Genomic DNA, 18,496 nt, shown 5'->3' on the forward strand with positions numbered 1-18,496 from the left:
TAGAAAAATTTTTCGTACTTTTAGGAGTAGTGACTAATTGTCAGTCGAAAATAATAATTTTAAAAAACAAAATTTATTGACATTTTCAATTTAGCTAATATAAAAATTAATTTAATTCATAATTAGTTTATTTTAATTAATTTTGAAACTGATTCATATTTAAAGAATAAAATGTAAAATAATTTTAAATAATTTTTTATTCTCAAATATACAGCATCCTCATCAGATCTACAAAGTTGATATAAAATTATAGCATGATGAATTTTGATATTTTCGATTGAAAATGAAATTATTAACATTTTTTTTTTGTTTTGTTTAATAAAATAATAATAATAATAATAATAATAATAATAATTGTAGTTATAAATAAATAATTTGGAAATTTGTGAGATTAAATACTCATGGCTTAATTATACATTGAAAAAATTTTTTATTTGATTCAAATAATCAGTTACTTTACTATCATAAAATAAATATTTACTTGCACCAAATAATTTTTATTTAAATTAAATAAATTGTATTTGAACCAATAATTTCTGTATTTAAAACAAATATCATTTAATTAAATATTATTATTATTATTATATTTAAAAATTTAAATATCATTTCAAATAATAATTATCTAATACAAAAAAAAAATATTTGGTAATAGTCAAGTAATCGATTATTTAAATCAAATAAATTTATTCTTCAATGTATGATCGAAAAATATATATATATTTTTTTAATAAGAACCAATCTAAATGTTAGATAAAATTTTTTAACGTGAAGTAAATTAATGTAAAAAATATATAAAAATAGACATGTTTTCAGTAAGGAAAAAAATCATTATTTTGATATCATGACATAACCGCATATAATATTAAAATCTTAAACTATATAAACACAAAAAATTATTATATCATAAAATAATACAATTTAATTGAAATATATATTTGTAAAAAATTAATTTTCAAAAAAAAAAATATATATATATCAAAATTTATCATTGTATAATTTTACATAAACTTTGTAGATCTGACGAGGATGCTGTATCGATACGCGACATTATTAAAATAACACGATATTAATTTATATGGATTATAAAAAATTTTAATCGAAATTAATTATAAAATTTTTACGAATTGATTTAATAAATAAATTTTTAGTAATAACTTAATAAAAATTTAATTTAATAATTTAATAATAATTTAATTCAATAATTTAATAATAAAATTAATTTAATAAATTCTTTAATAATAAATATCTATTTAATTTATATCGTATTAATAATTTATAAAATAATGAAAAATGTATATATATATATATATATATATATATATAATTCATATTAAATTTATAATGATTAATTCAAAAATAATACATAAATCATTTATAAAAAATTATCATTGCATTTTTTTTTATTATTATTAAATTTTATTGTATTTTTTTATTTGATATTGTATATTACAAATTTTTTCATTTTATTCTTTTTTATTTAATATACGTATATTATAAATATTAAATTTTGAAAATAAAGAAAATTTAATAATAAAAAAAGCGTAATATCCCTAATATCATAAAGAAAATGATAATTTTTATTAATTTATTATTTTTGAATTAATCATTATCTGCGCCTAAAAATAATATATATATATATATATGTATATATCAATTTTTTTCCATTTGTAAAAATTCTTTCAATTTTCATCATTTCCATCAAAAACAGTTGATTACTATGTTTTTTTTTTGTTTTTGTTTTATCTCTTAGTTTTTTTTCAAACTATAAAATATTTGAAGATTAAAAAAAGTGGAGAAGGCAAGCATTATAAGTCAAATTATTATCAGTATATATAGTAACTCAGAAAACACACACACACACACATATATATATATATATATATAGTTTGCAAATTGGAGACAATGACCTATCAAGATTTCTTTGGTCCTCTTTGCAGTCGCATTGGAACCTGACATTAACATTAGAAAATACAAACGTTGTATTCACACACGTGGTGGAAACACACCTGAGAGAGCTCTACCAATCGCAACTCCACTCGATCCCTCTTTCTACCTCTTTACTCCTCACAGTAAGATTCTCGCGTTGTCGCGACGACAGTACTTGCATGGTGTTTATCGTGAATACCTTCTTCTTCTTCTTCTTCATAATCGTCACTCGCCATTATCGTTCATTTGATAATTCTCACCGAAAAAAAATATTTTTTCTACCCTTTTTCACAAGAAAGAAAAAAAAAAAAAAAAAAAAAATCCGGAAGTGCCTAAGAAATCCTAAAGGAACAACGCTTGATCAACATTGTGCTCGTTCGATTGTGCTACCAGCGGAAATTAATCGTCAAACCGTTTGACTCGTTTCATGAGGAAAATCGACTTCCGGTTCCTTAAGTGAATCTGGAAAAAAAAAACACCTTATTTTAGTGTGAAGGAAAAAGTTGAAAAAATATATTATTAACCTCCATATTTTTTTGGAGGTAAAATAGAGACAAAAAAAAAAAAAAAATTGTGTAAAAATGTTTTACAGTGTGAGAAAAATTTTTTTTTATTAATTTTTTTTGTAACAATGCATTTTGGTAGAAAAAAAAGATTTTTTTTTCTCTAAATGCCTCGGATTTTAAAGTGAAGACTAAATCTGTTTTTTTTTTTTTTTTAATCGAACATTCTTAAAATGTAAATGTCGAAATGTAGATAATTTTTAAAAATCTGCCTTGTTTGGTTTATTTTTTTTTTTTTGTGACAATATTTGTGAGCGAAAGGATAGAGGGGAAAAAATTTTTGGCAAAATTTCTGCTAAAATACAGTGTACTTATGTATTTGATTTGTGTCACGAATGGTCACTGGAAAACACATGAACGAGGTGCAGCAATTTGTGTTCAAACCTCACACAATTGCTAACACCTTTGATCACTCCAGTACAGAATGTTGGAGTCTGATCTTGGAAGAAGGATTGTTCCAGGTAGATTTCATTTTTTTTTTCTTTTTGCAAAAATTTGAGAATTTTCGTAAAAATTTTTTACATTGAAAAAATCTTTTTATTTAACATTTTTTTTTTTTTAATTCCATTAATTATATTTGTTTAATTTTATTTAATTTATAATTATTATTGATTTTTATAAAACAGAAATTCAATTGCCATATTAATTAATTGTAGAATAAACATTGGAACGGAAGTAATTTTTTATTATACACATATAGTGGAACTTGGATAAAGTCAAAGTTCAAGGGAAATGCTTAAAATTCAAGTTAGATTTCGACTTGCAGAGAATTTAGTAAAATAAACCTAAATTTTTTTTTCTCGCCTTATCGAATAAATAATTAATTTCCATTTTCACTAAATAAATTTTTAAATTAATATTAAAATAGTTATATATATATATTTTTTTTTATTTAGAAAATATTTATAAATATCAAGGGTAAAAAAGGAAAAACAGCAAAAAAAATTAAAATTAAACAAATAATATTAATATTTTCCAAAAGAGTAAAAAAAGAAAAACTAGTATACAAATTTTTAAAGTAAACAAAAAATAAAAAAGATACCTTTTTCCGCATTCGTTTATAAAAATAAGTCATTATATTTTGACAGAATTCCCTAAATTTATCCTTGGGAATTATATGAGACGCTGTCTGCCTTAATTGAGTAAAGAAACTCGATTAGGCATCAAAATTTCATCACCCGGAAATCATAGATTCAAATCTCTCATTTCTCGAGGTCGAAATAGCACAAAACGACAACGTGCGCAATGAATCATGTGAATGCGACAGCCAAAGTTTAATAACCAATTCACATCAAAATGTTGGGTGAAAGTTACTGGACTGAAAAAAAAAATAATTATAATTAATAATTTATAACTATAATTTTTATAAAAGAAAAAAAAGATAACAAAAAAAATTCAAATAGTAAATAAAATTCTTGTATTTTCAATTTTTCTATTTTAGAAGGAAAAAAAAAAAGATGATTATAGTTGAGAATTTGCATTTTTTTTATGAATTCAATAAATTTTTTTGTCCCCAGAAGATTAAGCTATGAAGAATCAATCAAAAATACTCGTTTTAAGTACTTATTATGTAATGTACATTAATTAAAAATACATCTTCGGAATACTATATATTTAAAGCGATTTGTTATTTTAATGACATCAGTCGCCGAAGACAATGGGCACAAAAAAAGGAATTAAAGTATAGCTTACGTTATTTTATTTTTGCTTAATGCTTTCGAATTTATTTTTATTTAAAAATTTGAAAATTCACTTACGTAAATATATTTATTATCTTCAAAGTTATTTAAAAAAAAAAAAAAAGATATTTTTATTTACTGAATAAATAGAAAATTCAATTGAAATTATTAAATTTTTCCACTCTAATCATAAATATTTATTTTGTATTGAATTTTTTTTTCTATCAAAAAAGAGAAAAAAAAACGGTACGGTAATTTTAACCACAATATTGCAAGTAAATCCTTTTTTAATGTCTTGACAAAATTCAAGAGTTATATGATCTTATCACGTTTTTACATGAAAATTTTCTATTCCACATATATATATATATATATGTTTTTCTGATTAGATAAATTCCGAGTTCATGAATAAAAGAGTGTATTTTTGAATTTCATCGAAATACGTTGACTTTCAGTATAATATGCGGTATATAGAAAAAGAAAAGTTAAAGAAAATTTTTTTTTTTGAACATTTTTATAAATATTTTTCAAAAAAAATTATTAATTTAGATATTTATAATTAAAAAATAATTAAATTAGATAGAAATATTAAATATTAATATTTTTTGCATAAAAGTTTACTATAAAAATGTAAAACATAAAATTATTGATTATATTTTATTTTTAACAAAAAGCATATACTAATTATTTTATTGAATAAATTATAGTTAAATCAAAGTTTTCTTTTTTAATTTTATGTTTAATGTCAATTTTTTTGTTTTCCTTTTTTTTTCTCTTATGATGTAATTTTTCTTTATCTTCTTTGACAAAAACGATAAACAGGTGAAGTTCGTGTTAAGTTTGCTCATGTGTTGAAATTTCTATTGTCACAGATTGATAAAAAGTTCATATTATATGAGATTTATACTTGAAATTTAAGGACAGAAATAAGGTTTCCTGGTAAAATTATTATTATTATTATTATTATTATTATTTTAAGAGTCAAAAATTGATTAATTTTTTTTAAAAAAGATTTTTTCTACAATAATCGTTAGGTTATAAAATCAAATTTTATCGTAATTATAGTTTTTAAATTAAAAAAAAATTTCATTTTAATTAAAGAATTACATTTTTTTTTTTGAATAATTAACTATTGAAATCAAAATTAGTAAAAAAAAATTTAACTAATTTAGATTCAACTAAAGTTTTGTTATAAAAAAAATTATGTTTACATTAATTTTACTAAAAATTTACAATTAGTTTTTATTAAAAAAAAATTGATAAAAGAAATTAATTAGTATACAATAATTAATTAGTGAAAACAATTGTGACGCTCTCTGAAGAAAGGGACCTAACAAAAAAAAATTATAGGTTATGTTTATTTTAGTTTAACCCTTTGATTAAAAGTTTCTTTTTAATATTGTAAAATAAATATCAATTTTGTATTGAATATTTCAAATGTAAAAAAAGCCTTAATGATTTTTATATTGAAAGTTGATTCTTTTTTTGTATTTTCACTTTTAACTTTATAAACATAAACCTATAATTTTTTTTGCTTCTCCAAAGTGCGTCACAATTTTTTTTTTCCCTTTTAGGAAAATTAAATAAATTTGTGTTACGTGTAATTATAATAAAATTAATTATAATGGCTGAAGTTTTGTTATAATTTAGTAAAAATTTTACTAATTATATTCTTTAAATTTGATTTAAAAATTACTATCAGTTAAATCGCGGCTGACTTTTAGCTGGAAAAAATATTCAAAGACTCATTGAATTTGTTAAATAATAGAAAGTTGACTGAAATTTCGGTTATTTTGACAAAATCTAAATGAATTTACGATAATTAGTTATTTTCAACTAAATGATTAGTTGAATAAGTGAATTTGAATTTATTTGAATATAAAATAAAAATAAAAAAAAAATATTTGATTGACTTTTTTGCCCATTAAATTAGTTATTTTTTTTTTACTAATTCAAATTTCGAAATTACTGATAAAAATTCATTGATTCAAAATTTAAAAAAAATACTATAATACAAAAGAAGAGATTTCCAGTAAATATTTAAATTGATAAAAAAAACCAGTAATCCTTGTATCAACTAATTTTATTAAATTTTTTTTTCGTGGCGCAAAAGAAAAGAATTTAGACTTTTTTTTCAAGGTCACTTTTTAGAATATTCGTCCTTAAGTCCATTTATAATTCTAAGGGGGAGTTACAAAAAAAAAAAAAAAAAAAAAAAAAAAATTGCTCACAGACACAAAAATACATAAATAGAGAAGTTATACACAATAATGGGTTGTATTACGTTGAATATGCGCCTGTGTCTCGATATATATGGTAACACATAGCAATTACAGGTGACTGAGGTCAGTGTTAATATGACACTCGCGTGAGAGAGGAGTTCCAAAAATGACATGTTCGCGAATGCCGCTGCCGTGTTTTCTTGCGTAACCCCCCCTTTTTTCTTTTTTTGCTGCTGCTGCACAATACGCAGGATGTATATATTATATATATATATATATACGCGATCTCCTCATAGGCAAGGGTCCCGGCAGTATTTTATAAGAATATAATATTAATTTAGTGTACTTATTACGTGCCAGAAGATATATATGTATAGTTGTCGCGACAAGTATATAAACGCAAAGTCCCCCCATGGTCGTCGTAATAGAAGGTTTTTACCTCGTAAGTAGAAAACCAAGGACTTGTCATTCTTTGCGGACAATTACACACACGAATTTCAGAAATCCTCTCTCTCTTTATATATATATATATATATACTTGGCTTAATTCAACATCAAATTAAATTAGACGTTTAGGAAACAAAAAAAAAAAGAAAATTAGGCAGAGACCTCGACCCACACGAGTCTTCTTTTTTTTTTTGTTTACGACATTTGGAAAAAAAAATTTATGTATATAAATATTGCTTCAACTTATTATTATTACTATTGTATATTTGTTAATAATCATCGTTAATTTGCTTCTTATTGTTGATTTTTAATTTTGGACTTTGAAGCCCATATGCAACACCTATATAATTTTTAAAACAAAGAACCAACTATGAATTCATTTTTTCTTTTTTTTTATATTATTTGCGGATATAAATTATTAAATTCACTCACGGAATTTTGGAAACAAAGTAGAAATTTTGTGAATTAAGTTAATTATTGCACTAGAAAAAAATTTATTTAATTCAAATAAATCGGTTACTTGACTATTATCAAATAAATATTTACTTGGACCAAATAATTTTTATTTCAATTAAGGAGATTCAACCCATTAACATAAACTCAAACTAAAAAAAATAGTTTTTAACAGAACTAAAAATATATTTAAAATTTATTACACCCAAATTCGACCAAATCAAATTGTACAATTTTGGAAAAAAATTATTTTGAGTTAAAATTTATCGTTAAATAATAATTAATAAACATTTTGTATTTTTTTTTTCTTATAATTTAGTGAACAATTCTAATTTTTATCCATATTTTTAATAAAATTCAACAAACTAACAGAATTGTAGAAAATCTTTCCAAAAGCAAAATGAGCTATTGTTTGTAAGAATTGGATAAAAATTACAATTATTGACTAACTTTAAATAAAAAATATATAAAAAAAGTGAAATAATTATTAATTAACAACAAATTTTTGGGCAAAATAATTTATTTTGAAAATTGTACAATTGAATCTTTCAAAATTTGATAAAATTAATTTTATTTATAATTTTATTTGTTGTTAAAAACAATTTTTTAGTTTGAGATTATGTTGAATCTTTTTAAATAAATTGTATTTGAACCAATAATTTCCCTATTTGAAACAAAAACCATTTAATTGATTCAATAATTATTTAATACAAATAAATATTTATTTGATGTCAAGTAACCGAGTATTTGAATTGAATAAAAAAAAATTTCCACAGTACAAAAAAATAATAAATGCAGACCTCGAAGCGTTTTCTACGTTTACGTAACAAACAATTAAAAAAATTAATAATTTACGTATCAAAATTTCTAGTTCTTTTTTTTATTATAAATTGTTGATTTCAAATCTATAAATGTAATAATATATACTAAAAAGTCCTTAAAGTGTGATAAATTATAAATCATTATTAATAAAAAAGAAAAAATTAAGTTCGGAATAATTTTTGAAAACTTTTTTTTGTTTTAATTTGTATGAGTTCAAATCTTTAAGAATTTTTCTGAATTCAACAATTTCCTATAAATTGTCCATTATTTAGGCGCAACATTATTTTAAAAAAATGACTATAAAATTGATTTTTAATTTTGTTAAATTACTATTATTATATTTAGAATATTTCAGAATTTAACTATATAATAACAACAGTTTTCAGATTTTTTGAAAAAATTTTCAAATTTCATTTTATACTACAAAAGTTGCATTTATTGATAAAAGTCGAAGAAAAGCATTTGTTTTTTTTTTTTATATTTGTTAAAAATACTACAAAAACGATGCTATACTTGGATTTTTTTTAGTGAAAATTACATACTTTTCGTATCTTTAGTCAAAATTACGGACTAAAAAAATGTATTTTTTCTTAATTTATGTAATTGGTTCGAGACCTGCAAATATTTATATTATATAAATAAAAAGTTAGTTTAAAAAAAATAATAGAAAGAAATTATTTGTTCTTCTAGGTAAAAATTGTGAAATTTTTTCAAAATATTTGTCACAATAGACATTTTTTGCGATACGTAAAAATGAACGAAAAAAAAAAAAAAGATAAAATAAATTCGAGAACATTCTTGACCCTTATATACACATGAAACAGAAATGTAAACTCTGTAAGCATGAAAACTAGCTACTTCGCCATATAGTAAGTAGCGAAGAAAAACGATGAGCCTTAACAACGGACTATGACAGTTACGATGGCTTTAGAATTTATCGCTTCCCTTACTGTTCATGAATCGGTAGAGTCTTGACTTTGAATTCCGGGGTCTTCGAAGTCAACGAGAGAGATAGACTATACACAAGTTGAGAGGGAGGGAAGCATGTCAAAAAATTTGTCAGAAGAATGAAATAATAACTCTTAAAAGCGCAGGTACCATATTCCAAACACAAAAGGGACTTGTGTCCCTTTAATGTCTAATCGACAGGTTCTTCTTCTTTTTTTTCCGCACACGATTTCGAAATATGAACCTTTTTTCACAATAGTTTTCAATCGTCTCTCTCCCTCAAGTGGCCACAAAGTTTTGACAGGAAAAATACACACAGTTCCCTGCGGTCTTCAAAAATTGTAATTAAGTGAGAGATGCTGGGCCTCCTTTTTTTTTTTCTTCTTTCTTTTTCCTTGAACACGAGAGATTATCTCGACGACTACCAGTTTCTTTAATTCTTTTCATTGGGGGGAGGGATTACACACGCCTCTGGACCAATGCTTTTAACCAAAAATTTGTCATCGAACAAATTGGATTTGCCTTTGTGTTGGAACTAGAAAAAAAAAAGAAGTCAACATGAGATGTGAGAGAAAAATAGCTTCTATTCAAATTTACGAGATTTATTTTTCAATTAAATTGTAATAGTCAGAAAGAGGGTACAAATAGAGAAATTATATATTTGCAGAGACAAAAATATATTTGTTTCAAATAAATTTTATTTGATTTAAATAAAAAATTTTTATACACTCTAAATAAAAGTTTATTTGTGCTAAATTAAATTTTTTATTTGAAACAAAAAAAGTTATTGGACAAATATATTTTTATTTCATTCAAATAAAATTTTTCTCTTGGTGTGATTTTTTAATTGTTTCTTTTTCTATATATAGATACAATTTAAAAAATAAAATAAAATACAAAAGTAAGAAAAAAAAAATTCTTAATTAGTTCAAAATTGTCTGTATCTTTGTTAAAAAAATATTTTACGATCATTTTGAAATTCAATTTCTTTAAATTAACATCGTGTCAACTTCTATGCGCTTATTATTCGTTTAAAATTTAAATTCCATAATTGCCACATGATAGTTATTTAAAAGAAAAAAAATTTCTTTTTAACGTATTTTACTCGTTAAAATTTTCACAAGTTTCATTCTCACAATTATATATAAGTCGAGCATTTCAAGATTCTTGACAGATAGGACAAAGCTCCACTTCGTGTAAAGTGTTGTCAGCTGCCTTCTTATAAACTTCCCTATACTTTACTATACTTTTTTTATTTCTCATCCTCTTTGAATTGCATCCTCATTATCAAATCAAAAGAAAGAATATTTTTAATTAAATGAATAATTTTTAATCAAAAAATTCTTAGCAATTTGATTTTTAACACTTTAAACTAATATATTAAAATTTACACTTGAAAAAAAAATTGAAAATTTTTTAACAAAACGAAAACAATGAAAACGATTATCAAATTTTAGGAGATTAATATTATTATTATTTATGATTATTTAATTATTTAACTATATATAATAAATTAATTCATTAAAAATTAATAACAATTTCATTTTCCACCATCAAAAAATTTGAATTCACTATTTTTTTCTCATCAATAAAAATAAGAAATGATTAAAATTTGAAATATTCATCTTGATTGAAAATTAAAATTTGGAACAATTGAATTTCGGATTTCAAAAAAATTGTAAAAGAATTGAGATTTAAAAATACGCCGATGAAGTTTACAATATTTATATGATAAAAATTATAATTGTTTAATTTAAATAATTGAATTTAATTCAAAAATTTTTAAGTCAACAATATAATAAAAATAATGAAAAAAAATGCAATTTCGAATTAAATTGGAAAAAAATTGTTCATTTTTGGTGGGGAAAAAAAAAATTTGCTTTTCGCAAAAAAAAAAAAAAAATTGAGAAAATACCGGAAGACGTATAATATATTTATATATCAAACACCTTGAGAGAGCTTCTGTTCGAATTGCGAGTGATTTGTTGCTACTGGATTAATAAAACGTAAATCATAAATTTATTTACCAACTCATCGTATCGTATTAATCAGTCTTAACTAGCGATATAAATTAATGCACACAAGACAACTGATGAAGGAATACATTTTTTTTTTTTAAATTTAAAAATCGCTAAAGCTAGACTCGGCTCAGACTTTGTAACACTTTTCTGCATGTGCGAGGAAAGAAAATATTCTTCCGTGTTTCGTCTTATAGGACATAAGGCCGACAAATATTACATTGCGCCCGGTAATCATTTCCACGGTCACTAATTACGTACAGTCACTCACACTGACCAGGTGTTATGATTTATGCGCTTTGCGGTACTCCTCTCAACTCAAAAAGGTACACACGTCTTCTCGTTCTCCCAAAAAAAAAAAGAAAAAAAAAACTTACTACAGTCGTAAAATTTTTATAAAAATCACTTGATCTTATATAGCTATAGAGTCGACTCAACTATATATATAGTATATAGGTATATAATAAAGTTTTCCAATAATTAGAACGTTTTCTCAAACTTGCGGTACAATTTTACAAAATACAAATTAACCGTTTCTATAATTTAACGTCATTAGTAATTAAATTACATGGAAAAAAAAATAATTATAAAAATAATTAATATAAATGAAAAAAAAGAAATAATAAAAGAGAGAGAGAGGTCAAGAAGCCTCGAAGCAATTGAAAAGAGTTAGTAAATTTCTTCAAGATTATGCTTAAAATAATGAGAAGCCCTCAAGATACAAGTAATGACAATATACAATGTGGATTATAATTATAATCACAAAAGAATATCCCGCGAGGCTTCAGTGAAGTGAAGGTATACAGGAAAATTGATGAGCGCAAAAGAAAAAAAAAAAAAAAAAAAAAATTAATAAAAGGAGTCAATTGATGTCACTGGTGATAATTTCAAGGGCAATTAATTACACATCTTTTTTCAAAAGTGTGCCGATAAGATATAAAAATTAAATTTCAGTTTGCTTCAAAGGTCAAAAATTCTTTTAACTCTGAAATTAATTTTTAAAAAAACTATCATCACATTATATATTACTTAAGACTTGATTTTACTAATAAAACATATTATGAAAATATTAAAACATTTTTTTTTTTTTTTTTGAGTCTCACAAAATATTTCCCACAAAAAATTATTGGTACATAATTCTGTTTCGAAATTTTTGAATTCAAATTTCAATTTTATTGAATTTTTTAAATAAAGTTGACAAATATGAAATAAAATTTTCCAATTGAAGAATTTTTCATGATTTTTAGATTCAGTAACTAATTTTTATATTTTGTTTTAATTATTATATTTACTATTATTATTATTATTAATATATTATAATTAGGTAAATATTTCTTCAATAAAGACATCGGATCGAGTTTAAGGCGCAAAAAATTTGTTTTAATCGATTTAAATTTGAAAAAAAGTCAAATTCAAAAATTTTAAATAAAAAAAATATATATAAAAATCACATTTAAAAAACAAAATTCAAATCTGATTTTTATGAAAATTATTTACTTTTTGAAAATGTGATACTTTATAGAAAATGAGAGAATGTTTATCTAAAAATGTTTTAAAAAATTGAATTTTTAATTTGAAAAATAGTTTAAATGATTCAATTTTCGAAAACCAATTAAAAATTATTGAAAATAATTAATTTTGCAAAGACTTTTTAGATTCAAATTTTCAAAATAATTTAATTTTCGAAAAGCTACAATTTTTACTTAAAAAAAAAAAATTATAGATATAAGTATTTTTTTTTAATTCAATAAATTAATTAATTTTTACTTTTTTATTTTGTAAAATAAGTCGAAACAGTCGCATTTAGAAAAAAGGCGTACAATTCGAAACTCGCTAATAAAAAATTATAAAATTAAAATTTAGTTACATTAAAAATCCAATTAATAAGAAAATTCGGTGAAATGCAAAATTTGCTTTTATTAAAAATTTGGTCAAAATAAAAATTTGATGAAATAAAAATTCGATTCAAGGAAAATTAAATTAAATAACAATTTGGTTGAAAATGAAATTTAGATCAAAAACAAATTCAGTTCAAGGAAAATTTTACAAAATTAAAAATAATGTGATTTTTAATTAAAACATTTTGTGATTTCTGTTGATAATAAATTTATTAGAAATTACAGACAAATATTAAATTTCAAAAGTTTTCAATTAAAAAATGTTTTTAAATTGAATTTTTGAAGAAAAACAAAAAAAAATTGTATTTCGATTATGTATAGAAATTTTTGCTAAATCAAATAAAATCTCATTTAAATAAAAATTTTGCAATGTAAAAATTCGATTTAATATTAATCACAACTTTATAAATTTCGGTTAATATAGAAATTCGACCTTTTCAAATTTGATTCATGTATCCAATTTCTTTAAAATAATTATTTATCATATTTCAAATAATTTATTACTTAATAATAATAATAATAACAATAATAATAATAATAATAATAATAGTATTAAAACTATTATCTCATTATTAATAGTAATTTTATTAATTTGACTTCAACCTTGAATAGTGAAATAAAAAAAAAATACATATATTTTTCAATAATTTTTTTTTCTCACTCACCTGAACGTGTTTAATTGTGATTTTGTGCCACAACTAGAAGAGGATTATCAAAATATTTATGATTGGTGGTATACAGGAAGCTTTATCATACCTTCTGTCAGCACATTTGAATGATTGTCCGATTTCAACCTCTGATCCTTGGCGCATTGGTTTTTGAGTAGCTCGTTACCAGCTCGTTATAAGACTCTCCCTAGATCAATGACGAATGGCCGGTAAAATATACCACACACTGTCGACCTCAGTTTTCTGCTCAATTCGCAATTTTCACTTTTATTACCCCCCTTCAAACATCACTATATAACTCTCCATAAAATTCCATCAATGAATATTAATCCATTAAATAAACATCGTTTCATTCCATTTAATATTCATCGTTCCGTTATTTCTAAAATAAAAAATTTTTTTTTTTTTTAATAACTCAGCAGGAAATGTGAAAATTTTTTTTTGAAGTTATTTTTTCTAATTCTTTGCACAAAAACAAGAAAATAAAAATAAAAGCATTTTTAAGATAAACAATAGAATTGAATGTCTCTCAACGCATGCAATGTAAATAATTAAAAAAAAAAAAATCTATAAATTCAATATGAACTGGAATTCGTTAGACTTTGAACCGTTTGGAAGTGACACGCTATTTGTTCTATAGATATTTCAGTATCGAGTTATAAAGAAGGAGGTGTGCCTTATAACCAAAGATCCTTGAAGGATCCTTCATGCACTCATAATATTTACACATTACGTTTCCACTCTAGAATTAAAGACTCCTCTTCTCAATATGTGACAATCAATAAAAAGGAGAAATAAAGCAAAAAGGATTTTATTTAAATTATATTAAAATATAAGAAATAATCCATCCCCGGGGAAAAAAATATTATTATAAGAAAGTCATAGGTCTAAACTTCAAGGTTAAATAATTAAATAGAGAGAGAGAGAGAAATTTAAAAAAAAAATGATGCATAATTATATTCATAAGTGGAGCTCGCGGTGAAATAAAATCATTTTTCAACTAAATGTGGTCAAGACGCAATTGAATCAAGTTCATTTAGCAGTTATAAAATTAAAAAAAAAAAATTACAATATGCAAAAGCCAACCTGATTCTTAGTGAACATTAAAAGAAGATCCTCTTCTTCTGAGACATATATGGCAACTAATATTAATGCCTAATAATTATACTGAATAAATCATAATTAATAACATGGTCCATTATTATAAATTACAAAGTGAATACTGTCCGTTAGTTTATCTGTGAGTTATTAAGGGCAAAACTTTATATAGAAGACATTTTCCTTCCGACCTAAAAATTCAAACTTTCCTATTATTATTAATGTTTGTCATATCTGATAAATGAGAATAATAAGAATTAGTTTTCACCCATAATATTTGCAATTATTCACAACGCAGTTGACATTTGTAAATAATTGACAGTAATTTTTTTTTCAATTTCCTCATTAATTTACAATTATTTAATAATAAAAATGAAAAAATAAAAATAGGTTTTTAATAGTAAGTTACTAATAAATTTATGGGAAAAATTTTTTTAATTAACATATATTTCAATTAATTGACAAGTTTTGAGAAGTAAAATTAAATTTATAATGGGGAGTAAAATTAAATTATATATATATGTGATGAAGATTGACGTTTGTGGAATAAATTGAAATGGTTGCGTTTTCGTTTCGCATCCAAAGACACAAATGATTACGACGACCTTGTCAAATGTAATTTTCACCCAAGAATCAGAGAACTCGCAACGGGACGTCGTTCACATATTCGTTTGTCAAGATTCAAGTAATTTTTTTTCTCTCTCTACACTGTGAAATGCATAATTTGCTTTCTCTGTCTCTCAGTACACAAAATGATCTAGGATGTGCGAAACGAATTTCTTCTATATGTATATGCGATTATCATTGAGGATAAAAAGCAATAACCAACAAAAAAAACAAAGTTGATTTTCAGAAAAACAATCAAATCTCCCTAACCTTGAAAATAGAAAAATTATATATATTTTTCAACTTATGAATCATAAATTTTATTCTTTCGACTCTTGGAAATTATATAAGACGATAAAAAAAAATTGACAAAAAAAAAAAAAACAAAATTATTTAATAATTAAATATTCATTATAAATACACGGAAAAAAAGAAAAAGTAATTTTTACTACTTTCATAGTAAAATGGGATCTGTCCGAAGTTTCTGCGCATCTATGGCAACTTTTACTCCAAAAATAGTAAAATTTGCTCCAGAAATAGTAAAATTTACTCCAGAAATAGTAAAAATTATTACAAAAATAGTAAATTTTACTATTTTTTGAGTAAAATTTGCCAGAGATGCGCAGAAACTTCGGACAGGTCCAATTTTACTATGAAAGTAGTAAAAATTACTTTTTCTTTTTTTCCGTGTATAATAAGAATTGTTATTATTAGTAAATTAATTTTTCTCGCTCTAGGTGTCATTAGTGAAATATTTATTTTGTTATAAGATTCGTGACTCACAAGGGGGATTTTATATATATAATACTTTTACCAATATTTTCATTCATAACCGCGGGTTCTTTGCGTAAAGGCCACGTAGAAAAATATACAGGTGAATATACATAAGAAGAGACAGAATGGTGGCCTGCCTCTAGGGGTATATATATATATAATTCATTCTCTGCCATGAAAAATTGACAGGTCCGATTCACGTTGGCAGGTGTCACACGATCGTGAGAGGCCTTTGCTCAGAAATTCGATCGACAATATACAAACATTAATCACGATACCATCTGCGCAATCAAGTTCTCTCGTTTTTATATACATAAATATATACATCATTATTAATATTTTTTATTAAACAAAAACCTCATTTTTTTCTCTTTAGAAATTTTCAATTCAATGGAACATTATTTAATCGTTCCATTGTAATTTACAAATTGTCAAATTTTAATTAAGAAGAATTAAATAATAAAATTTCGACCAAGAACTAAAACCTCAAATAATAATATCAATTAATTATTATGACTATTAATAATAATAATAATAATAATAATAATAATAATAATACAATTTCTAATAAAATTCTAAACAAAAATTAAAACCTCGAATTGTTTATAAAATTAATTAATTTCTAATAATTTAATTAATTAAACTAATAAAATTCGGAACAAAAATTCAAACTTCGAATTGATTATAATGTTACTTAATTAATTATTTTATTATTATTATTATTATTATTATTATTATTATTATTATTATTATTATTATTATTACAGGCCTCGGATCGACTTTAAGGCACAAAAAAAGTCGTTTTATATTCCAAAAAAAAAAGTAAAAAAAATCGATTTTTTTAATTTTAACAAAATTTAATTGGTTAATGAATATTTTACTTTAAATAACTAATGTTATCAGATATTAAATTCATTTTATTAATTCTGTAATGAAAATAATTCTATAATAAATATTATCAAGAAAATTTATTTCGAATATTTCAGAATTGAACTAATTGTAAGACAAATGTTCAAAATTTTATACGAAGCTGAAGTACGCAACGTTTATATAAACGATTTTTAAAGAAATAATTTTTTAAAATAAAAAATTCTATAATTTTTTGCCTAAAAATTATTTTTTTATAATTTGTTGATTAATAAAAACTACAAGAAATATTTTTTAGACAAAAAATTATAGAACTTTTCATTTTAAAAAATTATTTCTTTAAAAATCGTTTATATAAACCTTCGTAATTTTATTTCACTATGACAAATTTAAAAAAAAAAATTCTTATATTTCTTAAATTCTAATTTTTATAATTTTTTTAAGAATTAAAAATTTTGTCATAGTTTTTAGTTTTGATGGGCAACAAAATTTCAGGCAATATACTTAATTAAATTTTATAGATTTTTAAATAAAATTTTTTTTTTTAAATAATAATTTTAGGAGAGTTAAGGGTTGAAATTTTTAAAAATAATTGAATTTTAAAAGGTTTTTGTTAATTTTCAGACATTGATTCACAGAAATAAAAATAATTTATCAAATAATTTTAGATAACATTTTTGAAATGAAATTCAATATTCAAAGATTTACAATTTAGATTTTTGAAATTAATTCACCTTCAAGTGATTTTTAATTAAAAATTTTTAATGATTTCTAATACTAAAACAATTATTAGAAATTGCAGACAAAAATACAATAATTTTAATTAAAAATAATTAAAATTTTTTCAAATAATTAAATTTCAAGTGATTTATAATTAAAAATTTTTAGTATTGATAATTTTATTTGCTAATTGTTTAAAAATTATAAACAATTATTGAATTTCATAAAAATTTTAATTGAAAAATAATTTAAAATAAATGAATTTGTGAAGAATTTCATTAAAATTATTAAAAATAATTAATTTAGTGAAGAATTTTAGTTAAAAATTTGTTAAATATTTGAAATAAAGAAGATCTGAAGGAGATCTGCATTATATACTAAAAAAACGTATTTTGTTTAAAAATGTAAAAAAGTCGAAAAAGGCGCATTTTATTAAAATAAGTCGAAAAAAAAGTCGTATTTTTGAAAAAAAGAAAAGTCGAATAAAGTCGTATAATAACGAGGCCTGTTATTATTAATGAACTGAAATGGAAAATTCATGAAAAAATAATTTACCTCGTGAAATGTATAATAACGTTGTACGAATTGAAGAGTTTGCGGCGAAAAGATGCGGCAGATGCGCTGACAAGCAGGAATTACATTGAAAAGCGTTGTACTCAACAGATTGCACTAACGACTGATTGATGCACCCAGACATAGCAATCCGTATACACGTTTGCTTCTTTCTATTCATCATCATCATCATCATCATCATCATCATTTTCTTCTTCTTCTTCTTTTTCTACTT

General features: G+C 22.6%; 1 protein-coding gene and 1 long non-coding RNA gene across 6 annotated transcripts in view; one reads left to right on the plus strand and one right to left on the minus strand.

Annotated features, from left to right (window-relative positions):
* Window positions 1–18,496, plus strand: part of LOC127280964 (segmentation protein cap'n'collar) — a 246,783-nt gene that overhangs the window by 198,766 nt on the left and 29,521 nt on the right. The window lies entirely within an intron of this gene.
* Window positions 1,560–14,567, minus strand: LOC127280994 (uncharacterized). 2 transcript variants are annotated; one of them, XR_007842912.1, is made up of 4 exons: window positions 13,733–14,552; window positions 9,211–9,595; window positions 3,532–3,807; window positions 1,560–2,388 (listed from the first exon to the last, which is right to left on the minus strand). It is a non-coding gene; the product is annotated as an uncharacterized LOC127280994 (long non-coding RNA). The 2 variants fall into 2 exon arrangements; XR_007842911.1 differs by lacking the exons at window positions 1,560–2,388; window positions 3,532–3,807 and having other exon boundaries at window positions 8,928–9,595; window positions 13,733–14,567.

The sequence above is a fragment of the Leptopilina boulardi genome, unplaced genomic scaffold (genome assembly GCF_019393585.1).
Source record: "Leptopilina boulardi isolate dan_hultmark-lab unplaced genomic scaffold, ZJU_Lbou_2.1 LbouV2_259, whole genome shotgun sequence".
NCBI classification, from domain to species: Eukaryota; Metazoa; Arthropoda; class Insecta; order Hymenoptera; family Figitidae; genus Leptopilina; species Leptopilina boulardi.